Below are 18464 nucleotides of genomic sequence, written 5' to 3' on the forward strand. Positions count from 1 at the left end.
TACTCTGAGCATAAGTTGTCCCTCGTATATATCAAGAATAGCTCAGCCTGTATATAAAAATAGCCTCCCTAGAATTAGAGGCACCTCCTTATTCACCTCCATATCCACCATAATAATGTCAACGGGGAACACAAACTTGTCCACCCGTACTAGAATATCCTTAATGATTCCCTTAGGCAAAATGGTGGTCTGGTCAGCCAGTTGTAGGGACACTGGTATTGACTTGATCACTCCAAGCTCACTTTCCAGCTTCCTGAATACAGACAGAGGCATTAGATTTATAGACTCACCAGAGTTACAGAGGGCTTTGTTGAATCTCTCATTTCCCAACGAGCATGGTATGGTGAAGCTTCCTGGGTCTCCACATTGTTGGGGAATTTTGTTTTGCAATATGGCGCTGCAGTGGGCATTCAGTTTTACCACTGTTGTCTCCTCTAATTTTCTCTTGCTAGACAGGTCGTCCTTCAATAATTTATCATAAGCAGGCATCAGAGTGAGTACCTCTGCGAAGGGGATGTTCACATAAAGTTGCTTGAGCATCTCCAAGAATTGCCCAAAACATTTGTCAAGTTTCTCCCGCTTCATCTTTTGAGGGAATGGTAGAGCTGGCATATGTCTACTCTCTTCAATCTCCTTTTGTACCTCACAACTCTGGCCTTTCTGCTCTTCACTCTCTTTTTCTGCTGGTGTCTTAGTCTGCTTGTTCACCACCTCCGGTCTAGCTTTCACCACTGGGTCAGTCAATATTTTGCCATTTCTCAGAGATACAACTTTGATTGTTTCCTTTGGGTTATTCTCAGTGTTAGAGGGAAGAGTCCCAGGATCCCTCTCCGATAAGAAATTTGCAAATTGTCCCATTTGTCTTTCTAGATTCCGGATAGTCTTTCCCTGAGTCTCGAATTTTACATCTATTTTGTTGATGAATGCCTTCGTGAGATCTTCCATACTAGACTGATTTGGCTGTTGTGGCTGATATTGCTGCCCCTGATGGTTATGAAAACCTGGTGGTCCTTTACCCTGGGGTCTAGGATTATTTTGCTGCCATGAGTTCAGACTCCCACTAGGTGAACTCCACGAAAAACCTGGATTTCTTTGACCCATAGCATTATAGTTGTTCCCACCTTGGTAGTTTCCTCTATTAAAGTTCCCCACAGCATTGACTTCCTCACCTGATGCTTGACACTCATGTGTAGGGTGTTCCATTCCACAAAAGTCACATGCTTCTTGCGCCTCACTCTGTACCTTGGCCAATGTCAGCTTTCTTATCTCCTTGGCCATGGTGTCTAGCTGGGATTTCATGGATGTGTTAGAGTCCACCTGGTGAACCCCAACAGATTTTCTCCTCTCATTATTCTCAGCCGGCCACAGATTATCATCCTCAGATAATTCATCAAGGATTAAGACAACCTCTTTCGGAGTTTTCTTCATTATTGGACCTCCATATGCAATTCGTCGCGAGGAAGGTGTTAGTCCATCCAAAAATCCTGGAGTTGCAACCAGAAATCAATTCTATTGTGCTGACACTTTCTGACTATCTCCTTGAATCTTTCCCAAGCTTCAAAGACCGTTTCTGTCTCATTTTGACAGAAATTGTGGATTTCCCTTATGAACTTCCTTGTTTTTGCAGCTGAGAAGTAATTGTGAAGAAATTTTGTGGTCATATCTTCCCATGTCCTGATCAAACCTGTGGGCAAGCTATGAAGCCAATGCTTCGTATCATCTTTCAATGAAAAGGGGAATGCCATTAAGTAGACTGCATCCTTTGATACTCCATTGTATTGGAAGGTGTTCATGATTTCTTCAAAGTCCATCAGGTGAGTATTAGGATCTTCGTTCACCTTTCCTCTGAAAATGCAGTTTTTTTTGGATAGTAAGCCTTGCTTCAATTCGAAATTGTTTGTTGCCATGGGTGTAGGTCTAACACTTGACAGTCCTTGATTGTCGACTGGCCTAGCATAATCACCCAATGATCTCCCAGGCCTGGGTGCTACATTCTCGAACTGGTCTTCAACCAAAGGTCGGTTTAGATTGAATATTCGACCCCCATTATGTTCGACCGTCTCATCAGCAATTCTCCGTGCAGCTTCTTGTTATGCCGCCTCTCTTGCAGCTAAGTCTACTCCATCATTCTCTTCATTCGCCATGGTATCTTGAGTCGAAGTTTGACCCTAGAAATTTTCTGTTAATTCTCTTTCTTTTCTCAGTTGTCGCATGTGTTTTTCCAACTCTAGTTCGTAGGTTATCACTTCCCTTGAAGAGGATCGAGTCATACACCAGAGAAACCAAACCTGTATCCTGTACACAAGTGAGAAAACATGAATAAAATAAATTAAAATTTGGTTCCTGAATTAGTACTAAAAACTATTTAAACACTATTGCACCAAAATTTGACGAGCGTAAAACACAACACAAAATGAATAATCGCTAGCCAAAGATAGTATAGATTAATTATTGTCTCCACAGGGATTGGATGTAAACAATATTCGAATAATCTCCAGTTGATTAATATCCAGTAAAATTATACAAAAATTTAAGCAAGTAACAATTGATCACAAAAGACCGCAGATGAGCACGAAGAAATATCAATGAGGGAAATAAGGGTAATTGACTAGATAGGTGCACGATAACTGACTTGGGATCCAATTCTTGAGTTAATTCACTATATAATACGGTTGATTCTCACGAATTCAACCGATAATCAGATTATACGTGAAGCTAATATTCCTCTTTCGATTAAACATTAATTTCAGTAATTAATCCAATTGAAGCACGGTAAACAATTGCAACAATAAAATGATTTTTTTTATCTAAAGGGTAACTTCTCACAAATATTTCCTATTTTCTAGTTTGATTAACAATTCAAGAGGCTCTTTTAATTACCTATTGGAACCACGAATTTGAATTAGAGCATAAGATGTGAAGAAATTAAATATCAAACTCCTCTTTCGATTAAGAAAAATACTAAATAACTCCACAATACATATCAAAGCTCCATCAATTAATTTTAACAATTATCAAGAATCGAATCCCTAATCAAGTTATTTAAATACCATATCTATCAACACCCAAATGGAAATTACTCCATAGCAATGGAGTAAGATATCTCAAATAAGTTTAAGAAAAAAAGAAAACATCGATTCTAATGATTTGATACAAACTCTCGTATTGCACCGATTGTTGGTTGAAATCTTGATGAATTCTTGAGTCTTCTTCCTTGGGTGGCTCTCCAATCTTCTCTAGGTCAAAAGTTCTGTAAAATGGCATTATTGGTGTATTTAAACCGTCATCCGGATGAAACTACCCTTTCTTAGCTAAAATAGGAAATCACTCTAACATTTTGTACTACCGCGTCGCGCCATGCGGCGCGCTTGTGGAGAATTCCAGAATGTTTTGCAAAATCTTTTCTGGCTATATTTTTGGACTGCCGCGCCGTGCCTCGGGGCGCCCCATTCGGCGCGGCTGTGCAAATTTTATAGAGTAATTTCGTATCATCATTGTTTTGACATTCGGACTCGGTCCTCGGCCCCCGAATGTGATCCCGGCTTAATTGCTTGGGCTTTTCTACTCAGACTTCAAAGATACAACTTGTTTGATTTAGCTCCAGATTACCATAATAGCTCGGATCGTGTCCTACAAGGCATAAAACACACAATAAGTGTAATTCACTATCGTTTAAGCTCAAACACACATAAAATGTAGTAATTAGAGTGCAATATTACAGCTAAAACACGGGTTTCTAGCCTACCATCAGAAGCAGAGAAAGCAAATGTATATTGCCTTGATATGCGTGTTACAATGTGTGTTTAAACAACAAACTTCCCCTTTATATAGTAGAGGAGTTTTACTCCAAGTACAATTCTAAGAAAGGTAAAAATCTTCTTTTTCGTTAATCACTGATTCGCTGTCGAAACGGGCCGAGATCCACGGTGTGATATCAGGTTAGGCGCGGATATCACGTCCCTTCATTAGTCGTGTACAACCGTTTGATTATGCCTTCCGAGGTCTTGGAGCCCGATTCGGGGGAGGGGGCGTTGTCTCGATGGCCTCGATGGTAAGCACTTCGTTCGGGCCTCAGTACGAGAGATTCCTGGCTTCGATCCCGGTTTTGCGTAATTATGTCCTTGCTTCGTTTTCCCCACCAAAAAATTGAGGTGCTCACAAGCCCCGATTTTCCCCGTATACAGATTGTCCCCTCGTTTTTCAGAGAGTGGGTTTGCAAAAACGATGAGAAACGATAGATGAACCTCGGTTCCTTCCTTCATACGTCATGACTGAAATGATGAAGAAGTCGGAACGTCCCATAAGTCATGTCGTTCTGACTTCAGACACATGTCAACCACCGACTGGTTGTCTTTGAATGCGAAGTGTCGCGTACTTCCCCTATAAAAGCTTCTATCCTCTCTTCTTTTTCCACTTTTCGATCAAGCTTCCACCTTCAAATTTTCTAGCTATCACCAACTTCTTTCAAACCTTCATATCATCATCCTTGATCTTCAAATTCTCATAGTTGTTCTTAGGTTCTTACCTAGATTTTCTTCAAATCATCATACTCTACTCTTTAGCCTTCAAACTTGTTCTTTCTAACCTTCATATTTTTTCTTTAAATTTTCAAACTTTTCCAGATAGCAATTGGTAAAACGTCTAAATCAGTTCCTCAATATGCTGCCTCTTCATCTTCCTAACCGGCCGTCGGTACCGAGGCGGTCGCTCCCAAAATAGTTCTCCTCGAGATGGCTGCTCCCGAAGTGGTTGCCACCGAACGGGCCCCCGAGCCCCCTTGAAAAGTATTATTCCTGGGTGTTGTTCAATTGCGGACGACTTCAAGGTCGAGAAACCCTCATCCAAACAGGATCGGGGTGAAGGAGTATCGAGGTATATATGCTCCATTACCAAAGATGTCCTTCCCGTGGTCCGAGAGGACTGTAGTTGGGAAGGTAAGGACGTATTAGTACCTAGGCCCGAGGATGCTATTACTACGCATGTGGAGGGGCATTTAAGAGTTTACACTTATCCCTTCACACTAGGCCCGGTAGACCCAATTATTTTTGTTTTTTGCAAGAGGTACGAGGTGTGCCTTGGGAAAATTCACCCGTCTCTTTGGAGGATCGTAATCCTCCTCTGTTATTTTGCGAATAACATCGAGTCTTGTCAGTTTCCCCTCGACCACCTGCTCCATCTATACAATCCTCGAATTTTCCGAGGGGGACTAATCAAGCTTACTCATCGGGCCAGCAAGGCCCCTTTTTCGAGTACTGACAAAGACCGAGACCGAGGCTGGAAGGGATGCTTCGTTCGGGTGAAGATCGAAGATCTTATCCCTTCCGAGTTTATGCCATTCCCCGAGAAGTGGAATGCATCTCGTAAGTGTGACCTTTCCTTAAGTGTCAATTTTTCTTCATTTTCTTTCTCATCATTCGTACTTGTGGTTGTGCAGCTGTTGCCCGGGTTCCAAATGCAGTCCCCTGGCTTAAGGAGTGGATCGAGGGCATCTGCAAGCATATGTCATTCTTCGAGTGCTCATGGCATAAGCTTTCGAAGGCCGATGGGAGGCCCATTCTCATAGTGAGGTTCTCCTTTGAATAGCTATTGTCATGTTCTTAACTCACATCATACTGATCTTTCTTTTTTCTTTTATAGGTTTTCCTAAGACCATCGAACTTAGGCCTTTGGAAGGGGATGAGGACGTGTCCTTGTCCGTTGATCCCTCCGTTATGGGACAGCCCGGGGCTGGGCGAGGGAAAAGAAGAAGTGTAAAAGAAAATCTTTGGGCTCCACGGGTCCCGAGGTGAAGCCAAAGAAGAGGGTGGCTCGTAAGCCCAAGAAGAGTACCAGCTTCTTGGTTCCATATTCCGACTCTTTTCCCCAGCTCAGGGATGAGTCGGAAGAAGATGATATTTTTGTTGCCCATGGATCGACCCCTCCTGAGGAGCAGGCCACAGCCGAGGGGGCAGGCCGTGAGACCGACCTCCCTCCGACTCAAGAGGTCGAGATGGAGATGGGGGCTGAGGCCCCCCGAGAAGCCGGTTCTGCACTGAAAGAAGAGACCAGTGTAATAAAAATCATGGGAACGCCTTCTTACACCGAGTCCATGCTTGAGGAGGCCCAAGCAGGAAAAGAGAAATCAAGTGAAGGAGTCCACGGTGCAGACGACCGCATTCATTCCTCCTTCAATGGTGTGAATTCGTCTATTTTAGAAGATTTTTTCGGGCTGGGAGAGCTGGAAGTCCCGAAGAAGGATGTATCTTCGGAAGCTGGTGGGTCGAATTTGAGCCCAAAGTTGGTTAATCGGTTTCCTGCTCCGAGTGTTGACCCTGGTCGCAAGAGAACGGTTATTCTTACTGTCCTGGAGGATGCACAGGTTCTATCAGCTCCCGTGGGCATAGCCAGCAACCTATGATGCCTGGTGACCGAGGAGGACCAAGCAAAAAAAAAGAGGTGGATGTGCCATGTCTTTTCGATGAGGTGCAGCAGGCGCTGAACCGGGTAAGGCATCATTACGCCTTCTTGACTTTTTCTTAGGTTTTGATATCTTTCACGACTTTCGTTGTTTGCAGGACTTGGTACTTCACCATGAGAGCTTTCTTCGGTACCGTGTCGAGGTCAATCAGCTCGAGCTCAAGCTCAAGGAGCAGGTTCTTAAGAAGGATAGGTACAAGCTCCTCAGCGAGCAACAAGACAGGGTCGTCAAGGACCTTCAGGCCGAGCTGGATAGGGCTCAGAAGGAAGCTTCGACCCTGAGGCGGGAACATGCCAACCTGGTGGAAAAGGTAAAGGTATTTGAGGTTAGAAATGAGGAACTAGTCGTAGTGGATAATGAAAAACTTCGCAGGTCCAACAGAAAATCGACCAACTCCGAATCGAGATGAACGAGGTCCAAGCCATGGCGACGGGTGGGAGAGCAAAATGGACCTACTGGCTTCGGAGAAGGAAACCGCCCAGGCAAAGCTAGCATCGGTAGAGGTTCAACTTCGGGTGGTGAAAGAGAAAGCCGACAAGCGGTCCCAGCTGAATGACGATCTCCGAGCGCAACTGAGCTCGGCTCTAGCAGAGCGGGACGCCCTCGGTAGAGAATACGAAGCAATAAATTCCAAGTTGGACACAACCTTCGCCGATGTCAAAGAGATGGTGGCCCAGTATAAGGCCAATGTCGAAGCAGCCAAGGCCCGCCTGAAGACCAATGCCGAATATATGAGATGGCTGTCTCGAAGAGAGACCCTCGAACAGACTCACGCCCGAGGCTTTGACCTGTCGGCCGAGATCGAGGAAGCAAAAAAGCTTGAGGCTGAAGCAAGGAAACTTTCTGAGCCTGAAGGTGCCAAAGGCTCCGAGGGTTCTGAGGGATCCGAAGACTCTAACGGTTCTGGTGACGAATCGGTCCCCGGTGAAGATCAGGAATGAATGCCTTAGAACTTTTTTTTTAAGTTTTTGTCTTATGTATTTTTTTTTATTTTGAGGCCGTTTTTGTTATGCCTTTGTAAATACATTCCAAAATATATAAAATTTCCCTTTCTGGCAATTTTGAGTCTCTACTTTTTTAGCATTTTTTCATAATTTCTATTCTTACAAATATTTCTAATTCCCTAGCATAGAATCAAATGTAGTATTAAGTTGTTCCTTTCCCGGAGGTCCGCACAGGGCCTGACTTTGATGCAACTTTATTTGCTCGAGGATTTGAAAACTGGGAGTGACCGGAAGTTTTCCCAAGATGCTTAAGTAATTTTTGATGATGCTTTTGTCGAGGGTAACCTTTAGTAGGTTTTGATTTTTGTGAAGTCCTTATGTTCTGATTACGAGCTTCGAACGTCTCCGAGCCATTTTTTAGGATGGCTATAGCCTTTTGTGTTTGGGCACTACCTAATAGGTTTTGTGCCTCCGGGATTTGGTAGCCCGAGTTGCCCGAACCTTTTTCAGATGATAGTCCCAAGTAGAGGTAGCCCTTGGGCTCGATAGTCCCCAAATAGAGGTAGCCCTTGGGCTCGATAGTCCCCAAATATGGTTAGGATCTATGTTTTAAGAGGCAAAAATGTGTAATAGCAAGGTGGAAACTTCCTTTCATTTCTGTGTGCAAAGTACATAATCGAAAGCGTGTAAAAGCTTGTATCACGGCTAAGCTGGCCTATGTGGCCATGGTTCACTTGACCATTTGGCCCTTACAATAAATCCTAACCATCGAGCCTAAGTTATTCAAGTACAAAGTTTCCTTCTTTCCTTGTTAAGAACCTTAACCCGAGGGTGATGGCCCCTAGTATTCGAGGTCGATCTTGAGGAGGCTCAGATATTGTTGATGTGCCTATTAACTCCGATTTAAGACCGGCCTTCAAATCTAAGTTATCACGATTTACTGTTGCCTCGTTAAAAACCTTGCCAAAAAACCCATTTGGGACAAAACCGGTTCAAGGAAAAAATAGCGCAACGCGAGCTTTCAGACCTAATAGTCACATTCTCCCTTGGCCATTGCATGCAAGTGTTAGTCCGATCCATAATTTTATAAAAAAGTAAATAAGATCGTATCTTAGCAGTAGTACCGCTTTAAGTGCGTCACGTTCCAGTTGTTAGGTATTTGTGCATTGTTTCCCGCTTCGAGTTTGTACGAGCCTTTGCCGGTGATTCTGACGACTCGATATGGTCCTTCCCAATTTGGTCCCAGCTTCCCCTTGTTCAGGTTTCGAGTATGAAGTGTTACTTTTCTTAACACCAAGTCCCCGATCTTGAAGTGTCAGATGTTGGCTCTTCGTTTGTAATATCTTTCTATCGTTGTTTCTTGGCAGCTAACCAGATTAGGACGGCTTCACGCCTTTCATCCAATAGTTCCAAGCTCGTGCTCATGGCCACACCATTCGATTCTTCGATCTGGAACTTGAGGCTCAGTTCTTCCACTTCGACCGGTATCATTGCTCTGGAACCGTAGACTAATGAAAACGGGTTAGCCCCGGTACTAGACTTCGAAGTTGTACGGTATGCCCACAAGACTCGGGCCGAATTTCCTTCCATTTCCCTTTGGCATCGGTCAACCTCTTCTTTAGGTTTTGAAGTATGGTCTTGTTTGTTGATTCCGCATTTCCGTTACCACTAGGGTAATAGGGTGTTGATAAGATCTTTTTAATCTTGTGATCTTCGAAAAACTTGTTTACCTTGCTACTGATGAATTGCTTCCCATTGTCACACACTATCTGGTCGGTGTCCCAAACCGGCATATTATGTGGTCCCAAATGAAGTCAATGACTTCTTTTTCTAGGACTTTCTCGAACTCTTGAGGTTCGAACCATTTAGAAAAATAATCGGTCATAAATAGTATGAATTGGGCCTTACCAGGTGCCCACGGCAGGGGACCGACGATGTCCATTCCCCACTTCATGAACGGCCATGGGGACAAGACCGAATATAGTAGCTCTCCAGGTTGATGGATCATTGGTGCGTGTCTCTGACAGCCGTCGCATCTTCGTATGAAATCCTTCGCATCTTTTTCCATGTCGATCTAGTAATAGTCGGCCCTGATTATCTTCCGAACCAAAGATTCTAACCCCTAGTGGTTTCCGCAGGTGCCTTCGTGAACTTCTCTCAAGACATATTCTGTATCTCCCTGCCCCAAGCATATGGCGAGCAGGCCGTCGAATGTTCTTCTAAATAGAGTCCCTTCGGACAGACTAAATATGGCCACCTTCGTGCGCAGAGCTCTTGACTCTTTAAGATCCGAGGGCAACTTCCCAGTCTTAAAATAATCTATGTATTTGTTCCTCCAATCCCAAGTTAAACTTGTTGAGTTTATTTCGGCATGGCCTTCTTCTAATACCGATTTCATGAGTTGTACGACTGTTCCCGAACTAAATTCATCGCCATCGATCGATGACCACAAGTTAGCCAGAGCATCGGCCTCGCTATTTTGATCTCGGAGCACGTGCTGTAGGGTCCACTCCTTGAATTGATGCAGCGTCACCTGCAATTTGTCTAAATACCTTCGCATTCGTTCCTCTTTTACTTCGACCGTCTCATTGACTTGATTTACCATAAGGAGGGAATCGTACTTAGCTTCGACCACCTCGACCCCAAGGCCTTTAGCCAATTCAAGACCTGCAATCATGGCCTCATACTCGGCCTCATTGTTAGTCAATTTCACATTTCTAATAAACTGCCTGACTACGTTACCCGTAGGCAGCTTCAACATGTTGCCAAGTCCGAACCCCTTTGCATTCGAAGCACCGTCCGTAAAGAGGGTCTAGATTCCCGAGGAAGTCCCGAGGTTAAAAACAATCCCTTTTCGACTTCGGGTATTAAGGCCAGTATAAAGTCAGCCATAAAGTCTACCAAGATTTGTGATTTGATGGCGGTTCGGGGTCGATATTTGATATCGTACCCACTAAATTCTACGGCCCATTTGGCCAACCGACCCTAGAGCTCGGGTTTGTGCATGATGCTCCTTAGTAGGTAAGAGGTTACAACACATACGGGGTGGCATTGAAAGTATGTTTTCAACTTTTTGGAGGCGCTTAGCAAAGCGAGCGCCAATTTTTCCAGGTGAGGATACCTCGTTTCGGCTTCGCCTAGAGTTCTACTAACATAGTAAATAGGAAACTGCGTACTTTCCTCTTCTCAGACTAAGACTCCACTTACCGCCACCTCGGATACCGCCAAGTAAAGGTACAATTGCTCATCCGCCTTCGGGGTATGGAGCAGGGGTGGACTCGAAATGTACCATTTGAGTTCTTCCAAAGCTTGTTGGAATTCCGGAGTCCAAGAAAAGTTATTCTTCTTATTCAATAGCAAGAAGAACCGGTGGCTTTTGTTTGAGGACCTCGATAAGAACCGGCCTAAGACGGCGATGCACCCGGTTAGTCTTTGAACGTCCTTGACACTGTCCACCACGGTGATGTCTTCTATATCTTTGATTTTATCGAGATTGATCCCGATCCCTCGGTTGGACACCATGAACCCAAGGAATTCCGGATCCGACCTCGAATGCGCATTTTTTGTGGTTCAGCTTCATATTGTATCTCTTCAATATGTTAAAGGTTTCCTGCAAATGTTTCAAATGTTCCTCTCCTCGCACGGACTTAACTAACATGTCGTCAATATAAACTTCCATTGATTTTCCTATATGTTCTTCGAACATCCAATTTACTAGGCGTTAATAAGTGGCACTGGCATTCTTTAGTCCAAACGACATTACATTATAACAATAGGTGCCGAATTTAGTGATAAAGGAAGTTTTTTCTTGATCGCCCGGGTCCATCTGGATTTGGTTGTACCCGGAATAGGCGTTGAGAAAGCTGAATATCTCGTGCCCAACCGTCGCATCGATCATGCGATCAATGTTAGGCAAAGAAAAGAATCCTTAGGGCATGCCTTGTTCAAGCCTTTGTAATCTACGCACATTCTTAATTTATTTCCCATTTTAGGAACTACCACTATGTTAGCTAACCAGTCCGGGTATTTAACTTCCCGAATGGAACCTATTTAAAGGAGTTTAGATACCTCATCTTTGATGAAGGCATGCTTGACTTCGGACTGAGGCCTCCTTGTCACACCTCCTTTTTCACTACCCCTGGAAAGGGTATAAGGGAGTTTTTCTAATTTAAGTGAAAATCGAAACGGAATTATTATTTAAGATCGGAGTCGCCACTTGGGATAGTTTATGGTGTCCCAAGTCACCGGTTTAGAATCCCGAATCGAGGAGATTTGACTCTGTTTTAATGTCTGCGAAACACAAAAATCCGCGTAAGGAATTCTGTTAACCCGGGAGAAGGTGTTAGGCACTCCCGGGTTCTGTGGTTCTAGCACGGTCGCTTTGATCATCTTGGCACATTAAAATTGTTTAATTACTGATTTTAGAACCTATGTGCATTTGCCTTTTTAATTAAGAAATTATGTTGAAACAGGTCACGCGTACGTGTACCCATTTGTTTGGCGCGTCAAAATTATGTCACGCGAACGTGTCCACAATTAATAACGCTTTATTATTATTAAAAAAGTTTGGCCAAAGTTGCGTGAACGCATACTCCGATTTTATTTTTAGAACCGTAATTATGTCACGCGAACGTGTACACAACCACGATGGTGGATTAAATGTGCCTAAAGCAAACTACGAATATCATTTTAATGTCTAAGTTATAAAATCAACACGAGGGCCATAGGGATTCAATTATGGATGGCGCACCTCGGCCTAAAGAACTACATTTAATTAAAGAGGACTATATTAATAATTTTTATTTTTAAGAAAGTTGGTCGAAGTTGCGCGAACGCATACTCCGAATTGTTTTTAGAATCGTAATTATGTCACGCGAACGTGTACATAATCACAATAGTATTTTAAACGCGCCTAAAGCGAACTACGAGATTTCAAGGCATTTTCTACACTAATTAAGATATCGATGTGAGGGCCATAGACTAGGTGATTGTATGGCACACCTCACTTTTACTAAAGGAGAAAGCATTCAACTAGGTAAACTACGGATATCATATTTAAAATAAATAATTTGACATAGGTATCACAATCACGCCATGGGAGTCATACCCGTAGTTGTGATGATGTAGTTAGGTACTTAAAGCAAACTACGAGATTCATATTGAAACAAAGATTCAAGATAAAGTGATGAAGTCTATGGGTTATGAATTTACTTGGGAAAAATATTTTATTATCACTTTTGAAGTGCAACATTTCCTGGATTTCAAAACAGTACACTCAAAACAACGCCTTAATAGAAATCGTAGTAAGATGAATGTGATAATAAGTCCGTCTTAACGAGCTTAACTAAAATACATGGTCTAATGAATGGACTGAATAGGAGTCAAGGTGGCTTGACATGATATAAAGCAATGACAAATATTGAAATGGGCCAAAGACTTGTGAGTCGGATGGCCTTAAACGGATGGAATCCAAAAAAAAACCAAATAGCCCGTAGAAAATTGGATGGGCCTGTGTCACTCCCTTATTAGGCCCTTTTACAAACTTTGACTCAACTAGAGCATCAAAAAGCGTTAATACGCATCTGGGATTTTGACAACACAAAAGGAACTTTGCAAATCACACTCCAAATTTTCATTACAACTAAATATAATATTGAATTAACATGGCTATTTGTAGATTCAGAAACGTGGAGATTCAGCTTTCAACTTTAATGAATTTGGACTTAGTCCACCTAGATCCAAACTTATTAAGAGAATATTTAACAGACTGACTAAGACAAACTCGTCCAACACAATTACTCATTTTTCAACAAAAGGGAATGGGTTCTGATGATTGTTCCGGTATAGATACAAAAACATTACAACTAAAACATCTAACTTTTGCCACCAAAACTGATAGATTTAGCTGACAATCCAAACTTAAATATAGCTAAATTCAACATCTAATAACTGAAGCCACAACATAATAGCTTGAAGATTCAACATTACATGAAAGATTACACGTTAAATACAAGTCTGTATTTATCGATATGCAGAGCAGAACACTGGTTGACAAAAGATAGGAAATATGAGCTAATCAGATAAAAAAAGCCATTTACTGAAGAAAAACACTGATTAATGCATTAGCCTCAACACATATACATCTTCAGATTCATTTTGCAACCCAAGGATTCAAAGAGGTACCTGGATTCAGCAAACAAAAGCAAATGAATTCGAAAATCAGCTAATGGCAGCTAGCAAACAACAGGTTCAACAGCAGGGAAACAGCAATAACAATCCACACAACAGCTTCTAAATCAAGTCATGCTTCAGCTTCAGAAAACCAGCAAACCCAGGAAAGATTACTTCCAAAACTTTTTGCCAAGAGAAAATGAAAGCTCATAATTAGATTTTTAGAAGAAGTCTTTCAGTCGTTTTTCTTTTTTTTTGGTATCTGGTCTCTAATGTGTTTTTTCCAGAATTTTGGTGCAGAGAATATTGCTTAAAGTCTGTGTGAATGAAAAAAAGGCACAACTTATAGGCCTCTAAGGCCATGTGTTCAAAAACCAATCAAGAAAATATTCCCCATCCTGCAAAAGGCATATTCTAACTGCCTGGGACAGCTGGCTGTCCATTATTGGCTCGGCACATTTGTGCTAACCAAATAGGGACAGCTGCCCCCTTATTCTAGAAGCTTCTAGTACTAGCTTTATCCAAAAATTTGTTTCATACCCTTCCCAGACCCCTTAAGTTTCTTATTTGTTCAATTAACCCCTCATACCTTCCATTTGTTTAGAAATCAAAACCAACAAAACGAAACCAGAATTGACACAAATCAAAGACTGAAAAGGCTAAAACATTATGCAATTAAAATTTAAACTAACCCTAAACCTAAATAATTTTAACATGAATCAGTTCTAGAATGAAGCGAAAACAGAAATCGACAAGAAACGACTACCAAAATGGCTCTCACTAAAAGATTGTTAATACTTATTAATCGAACTATTAAGATGAAGACTAAACAGATTCTAACAGGCACAAACATATTATACTGAAATCAACTTAAACTAAAACATGCGAATTAAGCAAAGAGAACAAATATGGAAAAAGAAATTACCAGAAAGCAAAAGGGAACCATGGAACTGAATTGGTCCAGCAGCAGGTTTGGATAGATTGCGGTGGGCCTGTCCGAATCCGACATTCTCGTATTGACTCAAAACTATCGTCAATTGATTGCTCTTGTTGAGAGCAATCTATTAACGTAAGGTTTAAGTTAGAACGAGTCGGAATCTGAACAAAATCAGAGAAGGAGAGGGAAATTAGGGTTTGCATTTTTTTACGTTTTCAGATCCGAAATTGGATGGGTTTTGCTGGGTTTTAGGGAGGAATACCGATGGATTTGGAAAGAAGGGCTGGTGAGGATTGTATGGTTAAATTTTAAGGTGATTTGGAGGGATTGAAGTCAACGCCGCCGGCTAATGAGTTGAGAGGATTCTGGGGCGGCTAGGTTAGGGTTTCTTTTGGGTGAGACGGAATGGGGAAATGGGGAGGGGTCTCTAGGTCTAGGGGGTGTTTAGGACAGTTATATAGGAAATGGGAGGGGAGTTCCGGTCCGTTAGATTATCAAGGAAGAAAGGCTAGGATTAAACGATGCCAAACGACGTCGTTTTGGTTATTTAGGGGCGCTGGACCGGGTTAACAGGGTTGGGCTGGGGCAGATCTGGGCAAAAATTGTTTGGGTTTCAGCCTAATTGGCCCAAATTGGATTTAAAACCAAGCTTTTCAATTCCCTTTTTCTTTTTGTTTTTTCTTTCTTTAATTAATTAAAAACCTAAATTAAATTCCTAAATTAATCTAAGTTGTAAAATTAAACTAATTATCAAATTATAAAATTTATAAAAATTAATTGATCCTAAGTCAAAAGCGAAGAACTACTGATCTAGAATTAAAACTAAAAAAAATGTAAAAGTAAGCCAACTTTTTTGTGATTTTCTTTTTTAATAAAGCAACTAATTTACTAATTTATCCTAAAAATATGAAAATAAAATCTCAATGCAATGCATGGTATTTTTGGTATTTTCACGATTTAAGTAATCATGCACAGAAAATGCAGACAATTAATAAAATCCTAACAAAAATCCTACAAAATGGCAAATAACTGGAAAAACCTATTTTCTTGAATTTTATAGGAGTAATTTATGTAGGGCAAAAATCATGTGCTCACAGCTGCCCCTCTTTGCTCGAAAACTCGAAGAGTTTTCGTGCAAAGATAAAGTGAGCAGACACGAGTGATTTTTACCCGTTTGAACACTCCGTGGGAAGCATTTTTTGAAAGATTTGATCGCACCCTGCTTCCGAGGTTGCCTACATATCCTTGGCTATAAAGGAATCAGGTCAGTGTAGTTCGGGAAGTGTTGGTAGCTGGGACTTCCGAGAAGCTATGATTTCACTATTGCTGCTGTTGCTACTGCTTGCTGAACTCCTTACTACACCGAGTCAAAAAAAAAGAAGCTAAACTAAACTATGATCTATGAATTACAAGAATCCTATCTACGTATCTTCAAACATGATCTGGCAGCTTTTTGCGGCTTTGTGGTGCATCTTGAGTTGTTGACTCGTACTTCCCAGGTAGCTTCCTTTGTTGCTGATTTGAATTGCATTCTGAAGTGAATTCCCTTGTTTTCCAGGTGGGCGCCTGATTGCCAAAACTCGAACTGTCTTCCTTCGAAACTGGGACTGCTTCCCTTTGAAACTTGAACTGTTTTTCCTTGTTCTCTAGGTGGGCGCCTGACTGTTGAACTCGAACTGTCTTCTTTCGAAATTGCTTTCCCTTGAAGCTTGAACTGTTCTCCAGGTGGGCGCCTGACTGCTGAAGCTCGGACTACCTTCCTTTCCCTGAAACTTGAACTGTTCTCCCTTGTTCTCCAGGTAGGCGCCTGATTGCTTGAACTTTGAACTGCTTTCCCTTGCAACTTGAGCTGCTTTCCCTTGTTCTCCAGGTGGGCGCCTGATTGCTGAACTTGAACTGTCTTCCTCTTGAAACTTGAGCTGCTTTCCCTTGTTCTCCAGGTGGGCACTTGATTGCTGAACTTGAACTGTCTTCCTCTTGAAACTTGAGCTGCTTTCCCTAGTTCTCCAGGTGGGTGCCTGATTGCTGAACTTGAACTACTTCCTCTTGAAACTGCTTTCCTTTTAACTGTCTTCCCTTGTTCTCCAGGTGGGCGCCTGATTGCTGAACTTGGACTGCTTTCTCTTGAGACTGCTTTTCCTTTAATGTCTTCCCTTGTTCTCCAGGTGGGCGCCTGATTGCTTAAACCTGAACTGCTTTCCTTTCCCTTGAACCTTGTGTTGTCTTCCCTTGTTCTCCAGGTGGGTGCCTGATTGCTGAAATCGAACCGTCTTCCTTCGAAACTGCTTTCCCTTAGAACTGTCTTCCCTTGTTCTCCAGGTGGGCACCTGATTGTTGAACTTGAACTTCTTTCCTTTGAACTGTCTTCCCTTGTTCTCTAGGTGGGCGCCTGATTGCTGAACTTGGACTGCTTTCTCTTGAAACTGCTTTTCCTTTGAACTGTCGTCCCTTGTTCTCCAGGTGGGTGCCTGATTGTTGAACTTGAGTTGCTTTCTCTTGAAACTGCTTTTCCTTTGAACTGTATTCCCTTGTTCTCTAGGTGGGCGCCTGATTGCTGAACTTGAACTGTTTTCTCTTGAAACTGCTTTTCCTTTGAACTGTCTTCCCTTGTTCTCCAGGTGGGCGCCTGATTGCTTGAACCTGAACTGCTTTATCTTGAGACTGCTTCTCCTTTGAACTGTCTTCCTTGTTCTCCAGGTGAGCGCCTGATTGCTTAACTCGACCTGCTTTCCCTAAAAATCTTGAGTTGTTTTCCCTTGTTCTCCAGGTGGGCGCCTGACTGCTGAACCTGAACTGCTTTCTCTTAAAACTTGAACTTTCTTCCCTTGTTCTCCAAGTGGGCGCCTGACTGCCGATACTCGAACTGCTTTTCTTTGAAACTGCTATCCCCTTGAAACTTGTGTTGTCTTCCCTTGTTCTCTAGGTGGGTGCCTGATTGCTGAACTCAAACCGTCTTCCTTCGAAACTGCTTTCCCTTAGAACTGTCTTCCCTTGTTCTCCAGGTGGGTGCCTGATTGCTGAACTCGAACCGTCTTCCTTCGAAACTGCTTTCCCTTAGAACTGTCTTCCNTGTTCTCCAGGTGGGTGCCTGATTGCTGAACCTCGAATTATCTTCCTCTTGAAACTTGAGCTGCTTTCCCTTATTCTCCAGGTGGGCGCCTGATTGCTGAACCTCGAACTGTCTTCCTCTTGAAACTTGAGCTGTTTTTCCTTGTTATCCAGGTGGGCGCCTGGTTGCTGAACCTTGAACTGTCTTCCTTTGAAACTACTTTCCATTGAAACTTGAACTGTCTTCCCTTGTTCTCCAGGTGGGCGCCTGGTGCTGAACTTGAACTGGTCTTCCTTTTGAAACTTGAGCTGCTTTCCCTTATTCTCCAGGTGGGCGCCTGACTGCCGATACTCGAACTGCTTTCCTTTGAAACTGCTATCCCCTTGAAACTTGTGCTGTCTTCCCTTGTTCTCTAAGTGGGTGCCTGATTGCTGAACTCGAACCGTCTTCCTTCGCCACTGTTTTCCCTTTGAACTGTCTTCCCTTGTTCTCCAGATGGGCGCCTGAATGCTGAATTTGAACTGCTTTCTCTTGAAAGTGCTTTTCCTTTGAACTGTCTTCCCTTGTTCTCCAGGTGGGCGCCTGATTGCTTGAACCTGAACTGCTTTCTCTTGAGAGTGTTTTTCCTTTGAACTGTCTTCCTCTTGAAACTGCTTTTCCTTTGAATTGTCTTCCCTTGTTCTCCAGGTGGGCGCCTGATTGCTGAAACTCGGACTCTCTTCCTTTGAATCTTGAACCGCTTTTCTTTGAAACTTGAATTGTCTTCCCTTGTTCTCCAGGTGGGCGCCTGACTACAACAAAACAGACAAAACAAAAGAAATTTTTCTGCCCAGTTTGACATTGGGAACATCTATGAGTGTTAACCGACTCTTGTTATCAAAATAAGTTCTAAGCTAAATTCCCTTA

At 42.5% G+C, this 18464-nt stretch overlaps 1 long non-coding RNA gene across 1 annotated transcript; it reads right to left on the bottom strand.

Annotated features, from left to right (window-relative positions):
* Window positions 1-13344: 13344 nt before the first annotated feature.
* Window positions 13345-14918, bottom strand: LOC109236609. Its single transcript, XR_002069526.1, has 2 exons — window positions 14498-14918; window positions 13345-13584 (listed from the first exon to the last, which is right to left on the bottom strand). It is a non-coding gene; the product is annotated as an uncharacterized LOC109236609 (long non-coding RNA).
* Between the last annotated feature and the right edge of the window lie 3546 nt (window positions 14919-18464).

The sequence above is a fragment of the Nicotiana attenuata genome, unplaced genomic scaffold (assembly GCF_001879085.1).
Source record: "Nicotiana attenuata strain UT unplaced genomic scaffold, NIATTr2, whole genome shotgun sequence".
Taxonomy (NCBI): domain Eukaryota; kingdom Viridiplantae; phylum Streptophyta; class Magnoliopsida; order Solanales; family Solanaceae; genus Nicotiana; species Nicotiana attenuata.